Genomic DNA, 24,066 nt, shown 5'->3' on the forward strand with positions numbered 1-24,066 from the left:
GCGCGAGCCAATATATTAATTAACAGGTAGAGCCAGCCGGAGACGAGACAAGCGTCTATGAGCCAGTGGGCGAGCCGTGAAAATGATCAGCATGTTAATCATACAGTAAACATGATATAAATGTGCGATAATATTTCATCAAAATTCAAAAAGTGCATTTCTTTAGCGTGTCACCTCAGTACACAAGATTATAGCACTGAATTGAGAGGAAGTTATTAAAAGTGCTTGTTTTAAGCATGAGTTAAAACACTGCCGCTCCTCCCGCCCGACAACAATGCCATTTGTGAACTAAGAGGCGTCAGTTGCCATTCATACCCCGAATGTTGCCTAGAGTCTTATTATATGTAGAGTAACATTAAAATCTAGTTCATTAAACACGAGAAGATTTTGTACAGCACGCATCTTGAACTCGCATATTTCAAGGTGGCAATAATAAAGATGAAAACGGAAGTGCCAGCAGGCAAGAAAACACGAACGGGAGCGGGCGGGTGTTCGAGGGTGAGAAGTCACAGACTGAGGGAGGGGGCGGTGGGGTGGGGAGACAGGGAAGAAAATAGTGTTAGGAGTAAAGGGGTCAATAGCCGTGGAAGGATACAAATGATGAATGAGGAGGGACTAACAAACCTCAAACCAATCGGAAGGCAGCATTTAAGACAAAAGCCAATGGGCAGAGAGTGGGCGGAGCTTCCACGAAGCTTCCACACTACAGTATATACTACATGCCTCACAAAGCGATGGCAGCGCATTTACGCTGCAACACTAGGCGAGACCTAAAAAGGAAGAGAAGCAAATCAACCAGTGAGACTTCCACATGATTGCCTCTCCTTCACGTTAATAAAAATCTATTGATTAAATCGACGGAAAAAGAGGTCTAAGGTCCATTATTGTTTTGTTCAAATTGGTCCCTCACAATTGAATATGAGTTTAAAGATGAGTTGCAGTCTTGGCATTGTTGTTGTTGTATCTCCTTCACATTTAGCACAGCTTGCCACAGTGCCACCCGTTTCTTTATTGTTCTCCTGTTTACTCTCAAGCAAGGGGGAAACATTACTGAAATACTGCAAAGGCAGATTGTAACTGCTGGTTCATTAGCCCACCAATGACTCACTTAGACTTCTTGAAGCAGTATCCCATTTTCGTGGCCAATTATAGAGAAATCTAATAGAGGCAGGAGCATGAAAGTTGCTCACTTGTCTAGTTCCTCTATGGCCCTCCACACACACATACACATAAGTATATATTACATGTCTGCTTGGGTCCTTTTATTACACGAAATGCAGTGGTATTTCACATGTAATATTTTCCATATTTTAGTTAAATTACATCATAAAGACAGCGTCTGCAGAGCTTCATCAGTTACCATTTTTTTTATTAAATGGGCAAATATCCATTCATGAAACCTAAACCAAAACGGGAACATTCAAAATGCAATTAGGGCACACTGATTACTGAACATTGCAGGAAAAGCTTCAACAGTCTCTGAGGGTGTGTGCAATTACTCATAAAGACAACATTATTAGGCAAATTTATTGACCCAAAGACCCGTGGCAGACAAAAGACAGGTTTTAAAGTTTTTTTCGGATGGGAAAGATCTGTTTAAAAACACGGAGGTGTGATGGAAAGCTGCTTCAGTGTTTAGCAGCATGCACGGAAAAGGCCCAACTGCCCGCATGGACACGGTGGTGCAGTGGTACCAGAACTAATTTAAAAGAAGAGGGTCTCAGGAGGCAAGAATAGGTATAATGTGAAAAATTATTTTAATGATAAACAGGACTAGTTCATGATAGACCTAATGAGCCAAACACTGGTGTTTAAAGATTATTATGTTTGTGATGGGGAGCCAATGAAACGATTGGAAACGTGGAGAGATACGAGAATGAGACTGAAGGCTGAAAATCAATCTAACAGCTGTGTTTTTAATTTGTTGTGCTGGAGGTGCACAATTAGGTGGTAACTAGAGCCAAGATAACAGAGAGTTGAAATAGTCGATGCAGCTTAAAATAATCACTTGTACTACCAGACAGCGAACAATTGGAGGTAACAAGTGGATGAGATGTTGTTGACCTGGAATGTAAGAGACAGGTCGTGAATGAAACAGGCACCGAGGAAATGGTGGGGGTGGCTGGAAGGTGCAAAACACCGAAATGAGAGGGCCAAAAACCAGTTGGCCAAAACTGAAACTACTTTTTACCACTAATCAGAATGATCTCAATTTTATCTGTGTTGTGTTTGAGGGAACTGTTATTCATCCATTAGATGAAGTTGTAAATGCAATTTTTAAATCTTTCCTTTGCCGCAGGGGTTTGGTCATCAAATTCGACCAAAATCTGAATGCCATTTGTGCAACCAAATCAAACGGAAATGGAGGATTGAGTGAGTTGAGCAAGAGAGAGAGAGCATACTGATTAAAAGTAATGGGGCTGAGGACAGATCACTGTAGGACTTCATGACAAAGTAAAATCTGAGCAAAATGGAACATGATATAATGCTTGGGCACGACCGTGAGGATATGAGAAAATCCAGACAAGAGCCTCTCTCTGGATTGCAGATGCAAAACGATGGTCTAAAAGATGGTCAAGTGAAACTGTATTGAAGACCAGGAAGAGATCAAGCAGGATGAGGGTGGCGTAGCTACCCTTGTCCACTTGCATGAAAGGGAGTCATATGAGACTGAGGCAGGTCCAGTACTGTTCGAAGGTCTGAACCATAGCTGAGCCATATCAAGAATATGATTGGACTCCAAAAAGGTGGAATACTGTTTATTCTGCTATTTTCATGCACTTTGATAGGGAGAGGAAATTGGTCGAAAATTACTCAGGGCAGATAGATCTGCTGAATGTCCTTGGGCTTGTTTCCAGGTAGTAGGAACATAAGATGTGGAAATACATTTATTGGAGATGAACTAGTGGAGTGATGTCACTTTTTCCAAGATGAAGAAAATGGATGGGGTAGGGATCCCGAGGGGATCCAAAATGCATGAATAACCTTGCTCAGCATGGTCAAAAAATAAATGTTAGAACTCAGGATGGGGTGGAAAGACCACCAGTTGGCAGGGTAACAGGTGGGGTGTGCTCATTTCTAGATGAAGATACAGGAAAGGCTTTGCAAGACTCAATTTTGTCAGCAAAGGTGGTGTAAAGATTGTCAAAGAGTGCTTGTGAGGGCTAAAAACTGGAAGAGCAACATTAGGAGTTGGGTAGAGAGTGGAGATTCTCAAAAACGTCCTTTCTAGAATAGCGAGAGTAAAGGATGCAGGTTGCAAAATAATTGAATATAGAAGAATGGACAATTGTTTTGTACGAATTGAGGACTGACAGCTAGGTGGTGTTTACAATGAAGTTTGTCATCTTTGAGCTGTTGTTTATAAAAGAGCACTGGAGGATGAGGATAGTGTCCTCTAGAGGTGGAAGCTGGAATTCTATTGTTCAGTACACTCGCAATTTGGTTTTTTAAATCTGACAGGTTGTAATCTAAAGATTAGTTGAGATGGGGGTTCACATAGATGAGAGTGAGGCAGAAAGATTCTCTACAGCACGTTTGGACCAAGGACTTGAATTGTTTAGGCCTTCGAACAGAGTGGCTGGTGCTGTACATGGGTGGTGTGCGAACAAATGTACATGGGCTTGAATTACCAGCAGATTGTCCTCCCGTCCGGCTAATTTAAATTGCTGCATGTTCTCAACTTTGAGGAATGAGGGCTGTGGCCACCATGCTGTTGCTAGTCAAACAATGTACATCAGTAAAAACACTCAGTGTAACCATTTAGGGAGCGGGAAGATCACAATGAGAATCATACTGGAGCCCAGAAACTCTACCTGTCAACACCAAGCTTTCAATATGCAATACCTACTGGTAAAGTAAATTAAAATTTAAAATACAAGTTAGAAATAGAAAGACATAAAATCAATAAATTCAATACAATATCGTCCAAGCACAGCCTGCTGGTGAGGTACTTCCAGAAGGGAGGATTGAAGTTAGAGGGGAGTTGTGGACTCTTGGGGAAAATACAAGGAAAATCCGAAAATATAAGGGGCCCTGTCATGCACAGGTGATTCTCACTGTGATTCCTATTTGTGGAAGCACTTCAAAATCTGAACATTCTAATACAATCAAAGCATGCTATTAGCTTTTCATTTCTGGCAGTAACTTCAACAGTCTCTGAGCATAACTACTGTCTATTGTGTAATCAAACGTATAGTTAAGAAAGCTGAGCCTTCTAATGGCAATCAGAGTCCAGAGTAAACTTTTCCTTGCTGGTAGTGGCTTCAGCAATCTCCAATTGTGTTTGCTAGGGTAGCAAAGTATGTTGTAACTGAAACCATATATGCCCAGCTACATAAAAATACTTTTCTTTTCAATGTCAACAACAAAATAGAATAGTCCAGTATTCCAGTTACTGTTCTTAAAAAGCCTTTCCCTGTTTGAAAAAATGTTTTTCTCATGCTATTGCACACAAATAAACAGCTAAAATAAAAAATACAGGACATGTAATTGTTAGAAATGGGGGTCTCTAGTTGGCATTAGCTTGCACCCTGTCCGAGTAGGGACCCTTCCTCTAGTCAGGAAAAGGGTGTTACTCACCCAGATAACCCCAGCTCAACCCATTGGTAAATTGGCATGAGCAGTTAGGCTTACCCCTCAGAGGCAATGTGTAAAGTATTTGTACATATCACACATAGTGAAAACACTGCAAATGGACACCACACCAGTTTAGAACAATAAAGTATATGTATCTAATCCAAACAAGACCAAAATGACAAATATCCAACATACACAACTCAAAATATGACTTTTAAAAGCTTTCAAGCAATTCTGTCCATGGAACTCATGGGATGCAGTGATTTTACACAAAGATGCGTAAAAATCCACAAGGCAAAATGTCTGCAGAGGAGGTAAGTGTCAGAAAACACAGAGATGCATCGGATCCTGAGTCCACGGGAAGCGACACGTCAGTTCAGTGTTGTGTTGAATCTGGACAGTAGGGGGATAAAATGTATCAAAATCTGGTTCTGGTCTGCGGATGATGCGTTGGAAAAAATTGCCACAAAAGTGCGATGTGTGGAAATCCAGTCGCGCTGGATATTGATGTGGAGCCGGCAAACAGACGATGTGTCGATTTCTTCAGCTGTGGTCCCATGATGCATTGATTCTTACAGCAGGGCCTGCGTCAGTCTCAGTGCGGGGGTCTCAGACTTCGGAAACACGGTGAGCTGAACTCAGACTGCGTCAGTTTCTTCAACCGCTGACAGGCACTACGACAACTTATTCAGCCACATGCCAGCGGTGTGTGAAAAGTGCTCCAGCCCGATAGCACTGCATCTGAAAAAACAGGTGCTGGAAGGGCGATGCATCAATTCTGATGGGTTTAAGCAGGTCTTTGCAGCCAGAACAAACTTTAAGGGCCCACAACTGGATTTGGCACCACAAGGCAGGCCAGAACTCCCAGTAGTGGATTCAGAGATGCTGCAGATGAAGTCTTTTATGGCCCTGAGACTTCCAACAGGAAGCAAGCACACACAAGCTCTTGGAGAAACTTCACAAGCAGGTTACAAAGCAAAGTCTAGTCCTTTCCTCTCCAAAGCAGAAGCAGCAACTGCAGGCCCACCCATCAAAGCAACACACAGAAAAGGGACAGCACTCCCCCTCACAGCTCTTCAGCTCTTCTCATTTGCAAAGGTTCCTCTTGATCCAGAAGTATTCTAAAATTCTGGGGTTTTAGATATGATACTTATACCCCTTTTCACTTTTGAAGTAGGCATTCTTCAAAGGATTGACGTTGTAGTGCACATGCTTTTGTTCTGCCTGGTCTTGGCTCCAGACACACCCCGAGGGGGTGGAGACAGCATTGTGAAAGGCCAGGCACAAACCTATTCGGGTGCAGGCGACAGCTCCTTCCACCACTCTAGCTCAGGAAGGCCCATCAGCCTGGTTATGGGCCATCAGGATTTGCAGGGCACACCTGAACTCCCTTTGTATAGCTGTTTAGAGTGAATGCACAAATAGGCCCACGACAGACCATACATTGATTCCACAGGCAGACAGAGGTACAAGAAAATGCCCACTTTCTCAAAAGTGGCATTTTCAAACACAAGCTTTAAAGTCCACCTTTACTAGAAGGAGTGTTTATAAATCCTGAGCTCGGAGAGCCCAAACTCCAAATCTCTAGCTGGTCCAATAGAAATGTACACTTGTAAAATGTTACAAGGCAGCTCCAATGATAACCTATGGGAGAGCTAGTGAAAAACGAAATTGGCAGTAAAACACACCAGTACATGTCCTACCTTTCACATACACTGCACTACCTTAGGGGTGCCTTTCATTTAGTAAAAGGGAAGGTTAGGGCCAGGCAAGTGGGTGTACTTTCCAGGTCGACATGGCAGTTTAAAACTGCACTCACAGACACTGCAATGACAGGTCTAAGACACGTTTACAGTGCTACTCATGTGGGTGGCACAACTAGTGCCAACTAGTGCTGCAGACCCACTAGTAGCATTTGATTTACAGGCCCCGGACACACACAACGCACTTTACTAGGGACATATCAGTAAATCAAATATGCCAATCATGGAGAACCAAATAGAATTATAATTTACACAGAGAGCATATGCACTTGAGCGCTGATTAGCAGTGGAAAGTGCCCAGAGTCCTGAAGCCAATAATAAAAGGGTCAAAAAATAGGAGGCAAAAGGCAAAAAGTCGGGGGATAAACCTGCAAAAAAGGGCCGGGTCCAACAGTAATTTGTTTGACATGTTCCTATATTACCATCTGAGGGTTCTGGTGATATTAACAAATGAGTATTTCTTTGGCCTTGTAATTTTTAAATGCCACCAGAACTCCCTGATATCAATGCCACTTCATATTACATAGTTATACCATGGTAGGCATTCCTGCACAAAAAGCGAAACACTTCAATTTCCTCCTTTTTATTCTGCCCACAGAGCAGCTGTTACGTGGATGGGAAAATATATAAGGGCACAGTTGCTTTTTGAAGCACTGTAATAGCTGGGGAATGTATTTACCTGAATGCTGTCTGTGTTCATGTAAATAGCTAAATTTTTCAGACCCCTGACAGTGCACTTCAAAGCAAAATCCCCAGCAGGGAAGTCTGTGTGCAGCGCCTGCTTTCATGGGCCCCCTAGCAGGAAAGATCCACACTCAAGCACCCCTGGTGAGAATGTTTCCTTGAAGAGCACTGTCAGGGACCAGCCAATAAAATTAACTTAATATAATTACCGTTAGGTGAATTATGGTGGCCGACCTCAGACAGTGGCATGTGGCGCAATAATTCCTCATTGCTTGCAATCATCAATGCCCCCTGCATTCCTCCCTTCTTAGGTCTCACCTAGGCAGCGCTTGTGCTGTCTCGTTGAGACATGCAGTATACACTATAGCTTGGTAGCTTTGTGGAAGCTCCGCCCACTCTCCGCCCATCATTTTCATTGGCTTGTGTCTTAAATGCTGCCTTCCGTTTGGTTGTAGGCATGTTAGTCCCTCCTTATGATGGACATGTCTTCATTTGTGTCCTTCCTCAGCTATTGGCCCATTTACTCACAGACTACTTTTTTCCGTGCCTCCCCATCCTCCTTCTCGCAGTCCGATGTCTTCTCGCCCCCCCTCCCTTCATAATATGTCACCCGCACGCATTCCCTTGTTCTCATTATGCCTCCCTCCCGCAGTCCGATGCCTTCTCGCTACTGGGCCACCCCCGCCCCCCTTCGTGCCTTCAAATGCTTTATTCTTTAGAGCCATGATGTTGCGCTTTAAGTTTAAATTGCCGGCTGACCTCCCCCTCCACCCCGCAGGACGACACCATGCGCAGCTTGTTCTCATTATGCCTCCCCACCGTCCCTCCCGCAGTTCGATGCCTTCTGGCTTGCGGACCCCCCCCCCCTTCGTGCCTTCAAATGCTTTATTCTTTAGAGCCATGACGTCGCGCTTTTAGTTTAAGTTGCCGGCAGACCTCCCCCCCCACCCCGCAAGACGACACCATGCGTATCGTCACCCACAGCTGCGCAAAAAATAGAAAGCCCAGCTAATTCCGGCTTCTTTGACATAGTAATTGGACAGAAAGTGAAACGTCAAAATCTCATGGTGACCATCATACCCCTATCTACGGAATTTGGCAGATTTTGACTGGAACGGAATGGTAAACGTTCCCTTTTCAAAATGTCCGCCACTGGTTGCAGGGTTTTCAAGAAGCCTAAATAACTCCATTTACAGTGCTCATTAAGGACACCATCCAAAAATGGCCGACTACAGGCGCGGCTGCCTGTCAAAATTGCAGCCAATCCGTGGCCTCCTTTGAAGTTCACAATCTAAACACTGGAATCCGCTAAATCTTCTGTTCGCGCCATTCCATCTCCCGCCAGCATTCAACAGAATTGTGCAGCCGGACCTCGTCCTTTGCCTGGAGATATATTGGAATTAACGGCCTATGTGGTGATGGTACCGGCCGCTCGTCACCAGGGGAAAGGGCTCCCAGTGGTATTTTAAGTTTCACCAGTTCTGGGTTTGCGGGCGATCCACTCTAAAACCTTACCAGGTCAGTCTGCACGAGAGACGCATTTCCACAGCGCGATCCGTATCACCGCCTCATCAAGGCTGGGCACTTACTTGCCCGGACTAACCACTTACCTTGCCTGTCCTTTCTTCGTAATGGCAATGTGATGGCTTCGATCTTTTTTCTGCCCACAACACCGGGTTCATCTCGCCACCTCGAAGCACTTAAAGGCTATAATACCGTTGCCAGCTCTTCAGTCTTCACCCACGTCTGTCAGACTTCTGAAAGATGCCTTCAACAAAACTGCCTATGAGGTATGGACACACAGAGGGCCATACCGATGTCTGCTTTGATGACTCGGGGGAGCTGCATTGCCACCTTTGGGAGGGACGGCGATGTTAGAATCTGGCAGAACTTGGACGATGACGACCCCAAGTCCATCAGCGTGGGTAAAAGGCTCTACTCTTTGGCTTTAAAGAATAGAAAAATGGTGACCGCAGTTTCCAACAACACTGTCCAGATTCATAAGTTCTTGCCTTCCCTTACTCACTGTTTTTCAGGTTTTTGAGAGATGTGTTGCTTGTTGGTGGAAGGTGGTTGTAGGTTATTTTGGTAGTAGAACTGGTGTATGTCACCAGGGGATTGGTCACAGGGAGATGGGTATGTTCCATCTTCCAGTCTGTATGTGTGTGCATTTGTCTCGGTTACCTATTAATCTTGGTTCCTCCCGCACCCGTTCTCCTGTACCTATTCCCTGATCAGACACCCATCCCCTTGATTTTATCTGCCGTTGACTCCCACCCACTACCTGCATTTGTAAATTAGTGACTATCAGAAGCCTATCTGCACCTGTGTGCTGACTCTTTACCTACTTGTAAAGGCACTTGCCCTCCATGGTCAGATACCCATCTCCTGCCTTTGTGCTAATTTCCTGCTATCTACCCCCTGGCTTTGTACAAACACTTATCCACGCATTTTTGCATGAGGCGCCTATTTTCTGCATGCACTTGTATATCTCTGCAAACGCATAATTTATTTACCGTCTTCATTTCTGCGACCCCGTTCTAAAGTCCACCCACATATGGAGATGCAGACCTCTTTTGATCTCTATTGTTTCTACAGCGATCTGTGACTTACTGCTTCATTCCCAGCTTGTAGCATATCGGCATTTAAAGATTAAATTTGAACTGGCACGTTTTTGGGGCATTGGCTGACCCACAGCACAAAATTGCATAATGTGTTTTCCAAAGTCATTTATATTCTCAGACTCATTGCAATTGGAAAGAGGCATATCACACTCTGCATGTGGGCTGTGGGCCCACATAAAATGCCTCTTTGCCACTTGAAATGTGTTAAAGAAAACCAAGGGTGGAAAAAGAAGTTTTAAATTACAGCTGTTAAAGTTCGAAAAGAGACAAAAGTTGTACCTGGGACAAATAAAATTACCTTGATTATGACATGTTTTTGTTGCAGGCGATTCAGTGTCGCAAACGTGTTGGGTGCTGCTTCTTTTGGGCAGCCTCTTAGGAGTTTGCCGCCCGCTTTACTTATTTGCCTCTGTTTGTATAAATTCAGTTTTCAAGACCGAGTACTAAAGAAAGGTTTGAAACTGAAAATAATGGTAAAGGATGGCCTTTTCGTAAACTTTTTTTTAATTTTTTTTTTTTACTGAAACCATGATAGCTGAATTGATACAGAAAGTTATCTTACCCCAATGAAATTCAAAGTCACACTTGGAGAAATTGTGGTCAACCTTAGAGAAAGTACAGTTTCTCATAAACTTAAAAAGATGTGTAAGTGACCAAATAAAAAGATTCGGGGTTCAAACTGACTGTGCCATGACGGGTGTAAGTAGCTTGTTTGCTAAGTTCTGTTGCTTCGTGTTGTGGTACATTTAGTCCGTTGTCTGTAATGGAAAAAGTACCTACACGTAGCAAAAAGTTAATTCAAATCTGGGCCTGGAAGAAATTCTTGGACCTGTTCTGTGTCCAAGTGAGCTTTATTTGCAAACGTGTACAAAGACATGAAAAGGTGGTGCCTAGCCAGAGGTGACCTCTCTGAAGACGCTGGTTTCATGTGCCCTGGTCATGTAGGTGCTGGTTTGCTATCCAGTCATGAACTTTCTTTTTATGGGTTACGTTGGAGAACGTGATTAAATAGTTGCCTGGCAGCATTAAAAATAATTTATTGTGTGCAGTTTTTATACTTGATCAATTCTGGAGCATTGTGCTAGTTTTCTGTGGAGCACAGCATTACACAAGTGTTCTATTAGAAAGCATCGTGTTATTGGTAACTGGGGCAAATAATTGCACCGGTGATCTATGCAGAAACGAGGTTTAAAGGGTAAGATGAGCATGCTATTTGTAGGAATCATTGTCATGTTGCAGTGGAACACAGTAGGAGATGCATTGCGTAATTGGATACACTGATGTTAAAGTGGAGGACTAAATTTACCTGGGTGACTTATCAAGTAATGTTGCGTCGCAACATACTACTATTTTTTTCTTTTACAGTGCTACCCATCCTAATGCAGGGTGTCTGAGCGCTTTACACCATGCATAAGCATTATACATTGACAATAAATAATAAGTGTATAAATCAATGTACAGGCTGTGTTATGTGATACAGTGAGGGTTACAAGGTATAGGAGTCACATGCCGTTCATAGCTTACTGTGCTATATTAGAAGGATTAAAATGTATGAACTGCAAGTAACAAAGGTATTTGTGTCAAAAGCACTAACCCAGTTACCTAGCTACATAAAATAAAAAATTGTCATCTGCATGTTTCATAGTGTGCTTTACAGAAGACACATTAACCTTCTATTGCTACTTTGATTAAAATGTAGGCTAGACAAAACACAGATGCCTCCAGTAAATGCTTAACCTCCAGAGTTATCCTACCATTATTATTCCCAGAGATTTACTGGCACACAAAGATCAGTATTTAAAATGTAGAGTTTGTAACCAATTAAGCAGAATAGATTTACTGCCACATTTCCCTTTGCTGCCAATTTCTTTGTAGCAGAGTTTCAAAAAAACATAAATTCATAAACTGAGGCCCAGATTTTTTCGGGTTGTGTTTTTTTTCTCACAACACCAATGCAAAATCTCACTTGTTAAATCTCATAATGCGCTCAAATGTACTTGTGATAGAACTGCTAAACATAGGTCTGAGGTATTAAGATCTGATGTCACCTCTTGTGATGTCACTTTCTGTGAGGTCATGGGATTTTGATGCTTTTTCCTGTGGTGCCACTTGCTCCAGTTAGCTCCCAGCCAGGACACTTGAACCAAAGAAGGCCTGATAGCCCCTTACCTTCGGCCTTTGTCTTGGGACAGCAGGAATTTTAAATAAGAAAGATCCCCTTCCCTGACTGCACATTGCTGCTCAGAAATAAAGCAGACAACGTGCAAGCACTGCTGAAAGTGCCTTCCCTCTTATCATAGCGCTTCGTTAGGCTACCTAGTGGCTTCTAAGTGCTTTTATTCCCCACTTGGTTCAGCTATTACCTCCCTCTATGACCCATTGATTTCCCATTTTTCTATTCAAGTTTATCACTGTAAAGCCAACTAGACATTCAGGTTATTGTACTTTTAATTCTACCTTTCTAGCCAACACATTCCTTTTGTTTTTCAGATATCGGGCCGGACTGGTCGATCCCCTGTTGTTTCACAGATGATTTTCCTCTGCAGACACAAACATTTAACCCATCTCCCTTTGTCATTTTTCCAGCCTTGCATTTTATAATGGCCTAGAAAATTGACCCTGGTTTTCTCCTATCTTTATTTGGCTCTTTAACAAAAACTGCATGGCCGTTTTAGAGCACTGTTTCCCTTCCCCACATCCTGGTGCAGCCACTACTGGCTCCCCGCTGTAGACAATGTGCTGCATGACTAATTACTTATAAGGCCCCAAAGGCGAGACCGATTACATTGCAAATGCTTGTTTCGATCTGTTTCATGTGGATGTGGAAACATGGAAATTGGCCACACTTCCACATCTGCTTAACACAGGTGGGAAAAAAGGAGTTTCACCCATCTCTAAATTCCTTTTGTATTCTACCTTTTGTATTATACCTACTTGATATTCAGCAGCAGGGTGCCCACATGGGTGATTGTGCGCTTTATAAATACATATACCATTACATATTCCATTTTCAGCTATCAAAATTTGCATTTCAGAGGAATATAACTTATTCTCAGTAAAGCTATTTTTACCTTAGGGTGAGCAAGATAAAGGGTGTGTTGATCATTTCCAAGGTTCCCTAAAGGGTGAAAGCTTTAGATATTTGTTGACAAAAGATTTCCCTCCATTTCATTCCATGTCCTCTTACTGTCATCATCTTTAAGTTTTTTGTGAAAAGGGTGGTACGGAGATGTGACAAATTGTTTATTCGTGTATCCAGAGATATTTTAAGGCATGGGCAAAGCGAAAGATTGCACAGGGCCCCCACCTGCCAAGGGGTCTCCTGATAAAGTGAATGGGACAGTCGAAATTCCTGTCATAATTTCGTTTCTCATAAAAAACATTTTCATTTTCTAATTTTGCAGCCAAGCCTGCTTAACAGATCCTTGGGCCTGGATTTACGAAGGGTTTATACTAGGGCAAAGTCACATAGAGTGACACAAAGCAGGGCTAACTCTTGTAGGGGTATTTAGTTTCCAGTCCAAAAACCTTTCTGCAATGCAAAGGTGCCCTTTTCTCAGTGCACATAGTGTTTTGCAGCACTTTGCATTAAGGGCAGTTACTTGGATGTTTCTTTGACAGATTAGAGCAAAGCCAGAACTACTGAGATAGCCAGACTGCTGTGCATGAAAAAGTCTGCTTGAAGCAGGCATGAACACAAAGAAGTGCTTTCGTTTCTCCAAACATTTCTCACATTGCATGTGTGCTGCACTGTACAGCACACATGCAATATGTGGAATATTTAAGAATTTTCTAGTCATATGATTTTTTGGGAAGAGTTCGCTTACAGTTTACAGCACACAGCATGCAGATACCTCTGCACAACGGTGCAAAGGTTGTGCGTGGTGCTTGAACACCAGTTTGTGCATCAGCACAGGGGAAATGACCAGCAGTAGGCCATTTTGAATAAATATGCAACTGCTTTCTCCCCTTCTCACAATGTAGCTCAGTAACTTTGGTTGCTGCGCTGCCTGGCACTAAAAAATAATGTATCTGCCTTAAGTGTGTTGTCTGGCCTGCCCAGCCTTAACCCACCCTCACACTCAGGCAGTTGGTAGCAATTGAATTAAAAAATAATCTTTCTGCATCATTTCTCCTTCTTACTTCACCTCACCGCTTCTAACTGAATTAGCCCTCTCTCTCAACCTTTTTATCTCTTCATTTCTGTGCATCTTCACCCTCTCTATCACAGCTCTCTCTATCTCACCTTCATCAACCTCGCCTCTCTCGCAATATATACAGTATACCAGACACAACTTCATCTCCCTCAACCTCTTTCATGGCCTTGCTTGTCTCACCACCACCCTTTGTGCCTTTCAATCCCCTCTTATTACCCCAAATCTCTCTACCTCATTACTCTCTCTGTACCTCACTGCTCTTTTTTCATCTGTCTCTTGTACTTCTACCCCATCTACTTCACTGATAGCGCCATCTCATCTATATCTGTACCTCACCTCTCTTTCTCTCCTTGGACTTACTACTTTACTACCCTCTACCTCTTCATTCTTTCGCTACAATCTCTGAGCATAACTACTGTCTATTGTGTAATCAAAAGTATAGTTATGAAAGCTGAGCCTTCTAATGGCATCAGGGTCCAGAGTAAACTTTTCCTTGCTGGTAGTGGCTTCAACAATCTCCAATTGTGTTTGCTAGGGAAGCAAAGTATGTTGTAACTGAAACCATATATGCTCAGCTACATAAAAAATACTTTTCTTTTCACTGTCAACAACAGAATAGCATAATCCAGTATTCCAGTTACTGTTCTTAAAAAGCCTTTCCCTGTTTGAAAAAATGTTTCTTTCATGCTATTGCACACAAATAAACAGCTAAAATGGAAAATACAGGACATGTAATTGTTAGAAATTGGGGTCTCTAGTTGGCATTAGCTTGCACCCTGTTCGAGTAGAGACCCTTCCTCTAGTCAGGAAAAGGGAGTTACTCACCCAGATAACCCCAGCTCACCCCATTGGTAAATTGGCATGAGCAGTTAGGCTTACCCCTCAGAGGCAATGTGTAAATTATTTGTACATAACACACATAGTGAAAACACTGCAAATGGACACCACACCAGTTTAGAACAATAAAGTATATTTATCTAATCCAAACAAGACCAAAATTACAAATATCCAACATACACAACTCAAAATATGACTTTTAAAAGGTGTCAAGCAATTCTGTCCATGGAACTCATGGGGTGGGATCACCTTCATCAACCTCGCCTCTCTCGCAATATATACAGTATACCGGACACAACTTCATCTCCCTCAACCTCTTTCATGACCTTGATTGTCTCACTACCTTTGTGCCTTTCAATCCCCTATCATTACCCCAACTCTCTCTACCTCATTTCTCTCTCTGTACCTCACTGCTCTTTTTTCATCTGTCTCTTGTACTTCGACTCCATCTACTTCACTGATAGCGCCATCTCATCTATATCTGTACCTCACCTCTCTTTCTCTCCTTGGACTTACTACTTTACTACCCTCTACCTCTTCATTCTTTCTCTACCTCACCACTCTCTCACACCTCTTAATCTAATTTTCTTTTTTTTTTGCAGATTTATTTAGCACGAACTCGACCCAAACGTATTGGAGCGCTTTACATGAGCACCAGTTACATTACACAAGGACACATTCATTTTGGGTAGGCACAGGGAGATTAGGTGATTTGCCCAGAATCACAGGATGCTGAGCCAACGCTGAGGCTCGAACCCAGTTCTCCAGCTCCAAAGTCGGCAGCTCTAGCCGTAAGGCCAAATCCTCTCTTCATTTCTCTCCCTACCTCACATGCTCCTCACTACATCTTTCTATTCCACCACTCTCTTAGTAGCTAACCTCTCAGTTTACCTCACCATCAGTTCTCTGCCTCTCCTCTCCTCTCCACCTCCCCTCTCTCTTGGTCTACCTCTGTTCCCTTTCCACCACCTCTAAATATCGTACTCCATTCTGTCTAACCTTTGTTCTCTATCTCTACCCCTTTTCCTCTATCATCAACTCCTCTATGTCTCTCCCTCTCTCTGTCTTTCCGTGACGCAATCACATCTCTCTCTGGACCTGTTTTTACATTCTAACTTATCCCCTCCACCTCAACTGTCTCAATCACTTTCTCTCTACCTCACCATCTTCTCCTCTTTCAACTCTATATGAACCTGACCTCTCTTTCTTCATTTCAAATAGATCTCTTAACTTCCAATTCGTGTTCTACACTTCTCTTTCTATCCTTCACCCCTCTCTCTACTTTTCTCTTTTTCCCCCACTCTCTTTTTCTAACCCATTTTTCTAAACCTATTGTTATTTTACTCTGTCTAGCATCTCTTTGTTTTTCCTGAAGTCTCTCCGTCTACCTCTACCTCTACCTGTCCTACCTCTCTCAACACAACCCATGGAGTACTTTTCTGTCACTCTTTACATTTACTTTACTGTATCTATACCTCTCTATCATATTCTAAAAGCTTGCCTACTCTGCTATCTCTTTTTTTCTACCTACATCGTCCTCTTTCTATTGCTTTTCAACATTCCTTCTAGCTACCGCATGGGTCTCTATTTACTTTTCTTCTCTCCCTACCTCACTATATCATTCTACTACATCATCTTTATTACTTCTCCCTGTACTTCGTGTCTCTCACTACACTGTTCTCCTTATGTCTCTGTCACTCTCATGTATCCTACCCGTCCCGTTTCGCGTACTAACCAGGGTCACTGAGAACAATCCAGAGAAGTGTAGACATATAAAGGAGAAAAGGGATAAAGCAGGGGAAGAGAAATTATGAGACATGTATTAGATTAGTGCAATGTTGAAAATCTTCAGAACAGCGCTTCTATTTTCACTGTTGCAGCAAAATGTCAGTAGTGAAGGAGGTATATTTGTGCTTACAAATATTCAGCAACCAAAGCTACAATCTCAAGTGCTTTGTGCATATGTCATATTTTAATAATAAGCACAAGTCCAATAACCATCTAACAAGCCACCCTGATGTCAAAGATGTACCCACCGTGGGTGTCCACAGGGTACCCTTTCAAAGCAAAGGTTGAAGGGTGCACATGCAACAAATGGCACAGCGTCTTTGCAGCAATCCTGTGAAGGATGTCAAATTGAGGGTCCCCAGGGGTTGCAACTGCAACCCCTAAACCACCCTTCGTGGCCCCTGACACCTTGCTTGCGACCCCTGGCAGTTTGTCTGCCTTGGCAAGCACTCAGGTGGCATAAAATCAGCTGCAGCCTGAGCAGCAGTTGATTGCACTGCTGTGCTGAAGCTCTGCCTGCATCATGATGGCCTGCAAGCTGGGCCTGGGTGGGGGAAAGAAATCATATCACTCGTTGCTATGGTGACTCTGGGCCGGACCGGCCATTGCAGTCTTTGATTTGATACATTATATGTATCTGCTGCGAGCCTGGGCCAGGAAGGTGAGCAAATGAGCACAAAGCGCATGCAGCATGGCGGAGCATGATTGGACAGTAACTACAAGTGCTGCAGCTAGAAACACGTGTGTGTTAGTGCAAGCGTGCACCTGCTGTCCCCTAACCTGGTGCGGTATGTGTGCCACAATGTTTGGGACCGCTGACCAGGTCGCAGGGCCATCAATCTGGTAGCACAAAAGCACTTCCAATGATGATGGCCCTAGCAAAAATTATTGACCAGCAAGAGACACGCTGACACAGCACGGCCTCGGAGTTCAGTTGGACTCATGCCTGCTGCATGGGTGCTGGGTGCCAAGACTCTAGAGTGACTGACTAAAATCACTGAAGTTCGGGACTGGAGCCGTGAGTGATGTGCTTCACTTAATTATCACTCTCTTGATGGTCGGACCTCGGGCTGGCCTCGGAGCTGGTGAGGTCGTTTGAGAATGAGACTGACAAAGTCGTCTCATTGACTCGACTAGAGTCTCGACTCTCCGACTCCCCTTGTTCTGGTTTCCCAGTTGTTGTGACTCCTGTAAGCTGTGGGCCCTGGGCAAACCTCTATCAGAAGCAACAAGTAATATAAGATAAGATTATCTGTTTTTGGAGTTGACACAAGATTTTCAAATGCCCTGCTGCAAAACTTCAGAAATTATTGTTAAAGAGCACACATTTCAGGTTCAACCCTTCTAGCGGTCTAACCATTCGTTTAAGTACTGTGAATAGCACATTAATTGCCATTGTTTTATGCTGAATACTGCATCCGTGTTGCATGCGCACGCCGGTCGGTGCTGGTGGACTGACCAACAACACATTGTCTGTTTTGGACACCACCAAAGCCGGAATGGCCGTACCGGGCATTTGACGAAAGGTGGGCGTTTTCCGGGGAGGCTGAAAGGTTGGGGGGGCAGGTTTTGTTAGTGGGGGGCTGGTTTTGTAGCACTGCAGCAGTTTTAAAAGCACTGCAAAGTTTCCTGTATATTCAGCATCTTTCGGGCAACAATAAAAGTGTTGAGTTAACTCTGGTGATTTATTAATGTGCCTTCTGGAGAGAGATAGGAGTTTTTATAGTAGAGGTTTTCACTTATCTAAGGTAGCGCAGTGGGTTGATATGCCTACTGCAAAGAACGTGTACCATGCATATCAAAGAGCAATATTTTATGTGGATAGCTCAGTATGTTACTGCTTTTGTTGCAGAGATTCTGTTGTTACTGTGCAGTTCATAAATTACATTCATAATCTAGAACAGTGAGCTATGAATTGCTGTCTAAGAGCTGCATGCAAGTTGCATGCTAGAGGTTAAGAAGTTATGTTTTTTCCCAGTCTTTCTATCCTGATGTTGCTAAGAAAGGTTTGTTTTGGCAGAAATAAATTCTTATTATTAAAGTCAGCCCTAACCACTTTGGCATTTTCTGAATCCTGAGTTTGATCTTCTCCAGAACAAGCACTCTAAAAAAGTGCCTACCAGCATGAATGACGTGAATCCTACACCTTGTAGTATCTTTTGCCTTATGTAACATTTTCTATACACTGATTTACACATGTAGGATTGTCTCTGTATGTATATGTGATGGATTATGAACATGTGGAAAGTTTTGCTTTAGGAGCTGTGATTAATGGAGTCATTTTTAAGTGCGAACTGTAACATCTGCATTTGTCAAAAGCAAGCATTCATGCCTTTGGGCAATCTGGCTGTAAGATAAGATGTTTGCTGCAAGTAAGGTATGCTAATGCAGAGCAAGCATATTATTGCTCAACACAAGTACTGTACCAGTGATGTGCATGCTTTCTATAGAATAAATTAATGATAGTAACCTGGAAAGGTTCAATGGCTCCACAGGTTTAGAAGTATGTATACCATGTCATGGAAAGGAAGGTTGCTGGGAGAACCTGGCCTGCATTAAATAGCACTGTTATCAATGTTCAAAGACTGAGATTTAATTACATGGTAGTCTTAGTTTCTAAAACAAACGATGGAGTGAAATTGTTTTGGCCATCAACCTTTCCATTTTGTAATTTGTTTGATATTGATAATGGCTGATTTCAACTTGACTGGTGTATTTTTTATTGTTGTACACTATTTGGTAGGCTCATAACCATTGCTACATTATCTTAATTTTATGTCTGAAAATACTACCTGAAACAATTTAGGTAGCTGCATTTTCAATAGGATTTGAAGTATGTCTGTTTATAGAGTACTTATTTTGTATCTGTAGAGCTTTTCCGGCCTCGGACTGTGATGTAGGTAGCCAAACGTTAGATGCATCACTTCCTGTGATAGCACCAAGCCAAAGGTCATGTAATATCACTTCCTTTGATATCATGGTGTCCAAAGTTCACATGATGTCACTTTCTGTGATGTCTTAGTTCAAATGACTTGCGATGTCACTTCCTCGGGGTGGGTCAAATGCAGGTGATGTCATTTCTGGTGATGTCACCAGGTCAAAATTTGTGTGATGGCACTTCCTGTGACATCAGGCAGGGGTCACATGGCATGTGATGTCATTTCTGCTACCCCTGGCATTTTGATGAATCGACGTCCATGAATCCTGTAACCTGTTTTGAAGTGGCACCATAAAAGATCCAACACCCGAAACGGGGAGCACTACTGACTGCACTTCTTCTAAGGGAATGCTGGGGAGGACTCGTAGACCTTCAATGTTTCCTCCGAAAGGGTCCCTTTGAGGAGGGGTGCACTGACTGTGACATTCGAGCACTGGAGCGTGAATGTAATTTTGACAACTGCAGCTCTAAATTACATTTGTGGTTAAGATGATGGGAGCAGTTAAATGCCATGGGAAGAAATAGAATTTGAAAGGGCTGTGCTCCTTCAAATTCTGGCAGCACGATTAAATATCTTGCAGCTTCACCTCAATGAGCTTCTACTGGATAACATTTGCCGGTATAAGGATGATTCTGTACATAATGCAATAGTTATTTCCACTTATGGTGTCCATTTATCCACCCCGTGATTGACTGGGTTGCAGCACTCCAGAGGCCTGTAGAGTGGGTTTAGGGAGAGATGGAGAGGGCTGTCTGGTTAACAGGAACAGACTGGGGCAGAACATAAAAGCGGCCTTATTAGGGAATTAGCTAGCTAACAAAGCAACAAGTTTGCAAATTGAGGCAGTTTGGAACTTGAGAACTTGTAAAGAAATGATGTGTAAGTGTTTGGCAAGGTATGGCAGACTGCATGGATGTTACTTGCTGCAGGCAATGTTTGTTTTAACCACAGAGAAATCAACAGTAAAAACACATTCTAGCAGACCGTACAACGAGCCCACAAACAGCAGAAAAACTGGCCCTCTTATCGACCTGAGAGGCAGCCCCTCATTTCGCCAGTATGCTGGTTAACACCCACTGCTTACCATGGTTCTTGTGTCTCTTTTCTCAGGTGAAGGTTATATTCGGATTCGATAAGTCTGTGGCATCAAAAATGATGCTGATTTGTGAGTTCAAGCTGCAGCACTTTAAACTGCAGGCCATTCTTGCCTCCTGTGCACAAATCAATGCATGCCAGCGATTTGTAACTGCTACCTCAAACTCATTTAACATGGACCCTTTTTGGAGCCCTTGTCTTGTCTGGAACACATCAATCAAGACCAATAAAATAGGTCACCCATTATTAAAAGTATTAAGTATAGATATTTAGGGGTCTATTAGTATGTCGGGCGGATCGCCACCGCTTGCATGACGGTGACGATCTGCCCAACATAATCCCCCGCCTGCCTCCCATATAACCCTCAATATTATGATGGCGGGTGTACCGCGGCGGAAGGGAATACCGTCAGCCGCTTTTCCACCCGGTCAACGAGTCAACCGGGTGGAAAATGGTTGCATATGGTGACGGTGTCTGCTAAATACCCCCATCCATATTACTATGGCAGTGGGAAGCAGCCTTTCGGTGGTGGCAACGGCATGCGTGCCCCCAGGGTTTTGGGGGGGTGGAGGATGCACATGGGGGTACCTATGGTACCCCCCTGCATTTGCATGCACGAGGTGGCAGGCACCGCACGGTGCCTGCCACGTTGTGCATGCAAATGCGCGACATGCATATATTGCATTGTGGCGGGTGCTGCTTCTAGCACCGCCCGCCACAATGCAATGTATGCGGGATGCCACCGCCACCGTGGCAGTGGCATCCTAATTGCCGGTGCGGGACCGCCGCACCACTGGCAGCGGTCCCAGCACCACCAGGGTGGCAGGCGGACGAAAGTCCGCCCGCCATCCTAATAGGCCCCTAAGTTTTCATGAACCACATGGCAAAATACATATCTGCTGCCTTAGCAGCCATAGTATATGATATAAACAAGTAATATACTAAAACATTTATATCAAGCTTTAGACCTTCTGTGTATTTCTTCTTTTATTACTTTTGCTCCGATTCAATATAAAAATGCTTGTATCTGCAGTTTGTGTGTATTTCAACACATAAGAAATATAAAGTAAAATGACCAGAACTTGCTCTGCTCCGAGGTCAGTGCTGGGAAAGGAGTTTGGAGGGCGTTCACATTACTCACTTGATCAGCCTGGCAGGTAGGTGAGGCTGGGTCAGCCAGAAAAGAAACTCATTTGGATTGTTCTGTACAATCTGCAAAGACTTGCAAAACTGTGCTAAGCTTATTTTACTGGCGAAAAGGATATTTATGTTCTGTGCTCTACCTGATGGCATGCCATGGACAGCACCCTAAATCCAATCTATTGTGTTTAACTACCAAGGAAGCTTACCTTGTCTGGGGCAAAGGTTTGTTATGAAATGTTAAGATGCTTCTATTTAAAGCTATTCCATTGGCGCTAGGAAGGAACGGATATGTGTAAAATATGATGTAGTCAATGAATACATGCTTAGAAGTAGATTGGGCTCTTAGGTTTCAGGAATGGGTGTAGTTTAGGCTGGTGAGGATTTCTTAGCGGCAGTGATTCATGGTGTTTAGGGGTTGTGAGGGATGGATTGGATTTAGGGGTGGTGAGGGTCAGCAAATTAAAAGCATCCGAAGTAATTGTTTGATCATGTAAAAGATATAAATATGAAATAATATACCCTGAAGTAAAGCACTGAAATAAATACCTCTGACAGAATTATTTCTGAAAGTAAGACCTGCAACGGTTGTATTTACACCTCCAATAAATAAGCATGTAAAATTCAATTGTGAACAAAAAGGCATTCTATGAATTGGTTTCTTTGAAATGGTAAATGCCATTCATTCCGAAAATGTCCTCTAAATAGTTTAGGTGAAATGGTAACTCAGTAATGATGTTCCATGAAATTGTTTTTCCATGATATAACATACAACCGACCCCACCAGCGTGGATGCCACAACCTCCAAATACGCATGACCACTGCGGAGGTCTGTCATTTTGTACTACCACAGTGGAAAAAATCAAGAGGTGGGGCTGCTCTCTGGGTTCCCATGATCACTGGAAGAGGCACTGAATATGTGCCAGCAAAGGACATGACCCCACTCACCATGCTGAACTGGATCTCAACGAATAAGTAACATGAGGCTTGAAGTGAAAGACTGAGAAGCTGTGATCTGGATTCAGAAAGATAACCCTGAGAGATTAACAATTATTAAACATGAACTACTTTTGCTCAAGATACAATGTAAACGGACCTAGAGGTTCCAAACAGAGTACTTGTTTGAAAAGTCTAATTGTGAGCTCGCACCTGTATGTGATTCCTGCCTATGATATTTAAACTGCTGCTAGAACTCAGTAGTTAATGTGAGACTGAAGGAAAAAAGCTAAAATCCATATCGCAGTAATTTATAGAATCATGCACCTGAACCCCCATTACTTTGAGTAGTATTCCAGTTTGCAGTAAGATGAAAGTACTTCTGTTTATACTAAGACAAACACTGGGTTGGACAATGAGTTATGGCTCCGTTATTTTGGGGTTGAGTCGCTACCCCTACACTACTTCACTGAGAAGCCCTTGACTGCTTGACCTGGCTACACAGACAGAATCAAGTGTGGAAGGGCTGTACTGACCCTGTTTGCAGAAACATAGTAGGATGGATGACCAGGACACCGGAGGAAAATTACCCCAAGCATCACAGATCTGGCCACGGCCCGAGCTCCTTCTGTGGTCCCTCAATTGGAGTCTGAAAGTGAAGTTTAGAAATCTTTCACAAACACAAATTATCGGTCAAGGTGAAATAGGACAAGTGGGCGGAATCTGTAGCAGTCACACTGAGAATATTAAACTCCATTTGTTAGGAGGTATTTATGGGGGTGGAGTTTGAAGATAGCTAATATTAATGTTTAGATTCAACATTCAATTTAAATATTGCACATTCATTCTGGCTAAACCATTTTTGGTGATACTCTAATTGATTTTAAGTAGCAGCCCTCTGTGGTAAAAGGGTGACAAATCATATGAAAAGGAAGATACAGGTAAAGAAGAAAACCTCATGCACAGAAGAGAGCATGCTTTGTGAACAAGAGTGCATCCCATACTGGACCTCAACAGAGGTTGAAGACAGAAACAGCATGAGTCCTTCTGAAGAAGTGGCAGATCTCGAGAGAAAGCCTGCTGGTTTAAGATTAATTTCATCTTGAGCACAAATCTGTGTAGGACTGACTGGCATCTGCACTCCGTGCTCCTGAAAACACCATTCTGTCCATTCCCTTTTTCTACACCACTCATTCCCTTTTGATACTGTCATTGGAAATCCTTTTTTTCGTTGGAGAGATCAGAAACCTGGAGATCTCTGAGTATTATTCCCTGGGACTTGCATGCTATTGTGTGGACAGATTGAAATTTCTGTTATCATTTTGGTTTGTCAAGCAGAAGACCAGGAACTTCATCCTCGGCGAGAATAAGACCAGGACCCTTATCCTCGTATAGAATACATGTATGTGCCACTTCTGGGTAACATTGTGGCAGGGCTCATAGAGTTAAATAATGAAACTATTTCTCCATGCCCAATGTTATGAATTTTTTGAATGGGTTTGTTTGACAGCTAAATTAGATTACA

At 43.0% G+C, this 24,066-nt stretch overlaps 1 protein-coding gene across 1 annotated transcript in view; it reads left to right on the top strand.

Moving 5' to 3' along the window:
* The window catches only part of SYT12 (synaptotagmin 12), an 804,553-nt gene that overhangs the window by 327,252 nt on the left and 453,235 nt on the right, over positions 1–24,066 (top strand). The gene's annotated exons all lie outside the window — the stretch shown is intronic.

Source organism: Triturus cristatus, chromosome 3_1, assembly GCF_964204655.1.
Source record: "Triturus cristatus chromosome 3_1, aTriCri1.1, whole genome shotgun sequence".
Classification (NCBI taxonomy): Eukaryota; Metazoa; Chordata; class Amphibia; order Caudata; family Salamandridae; genus Triturus; species Triturus cristatus.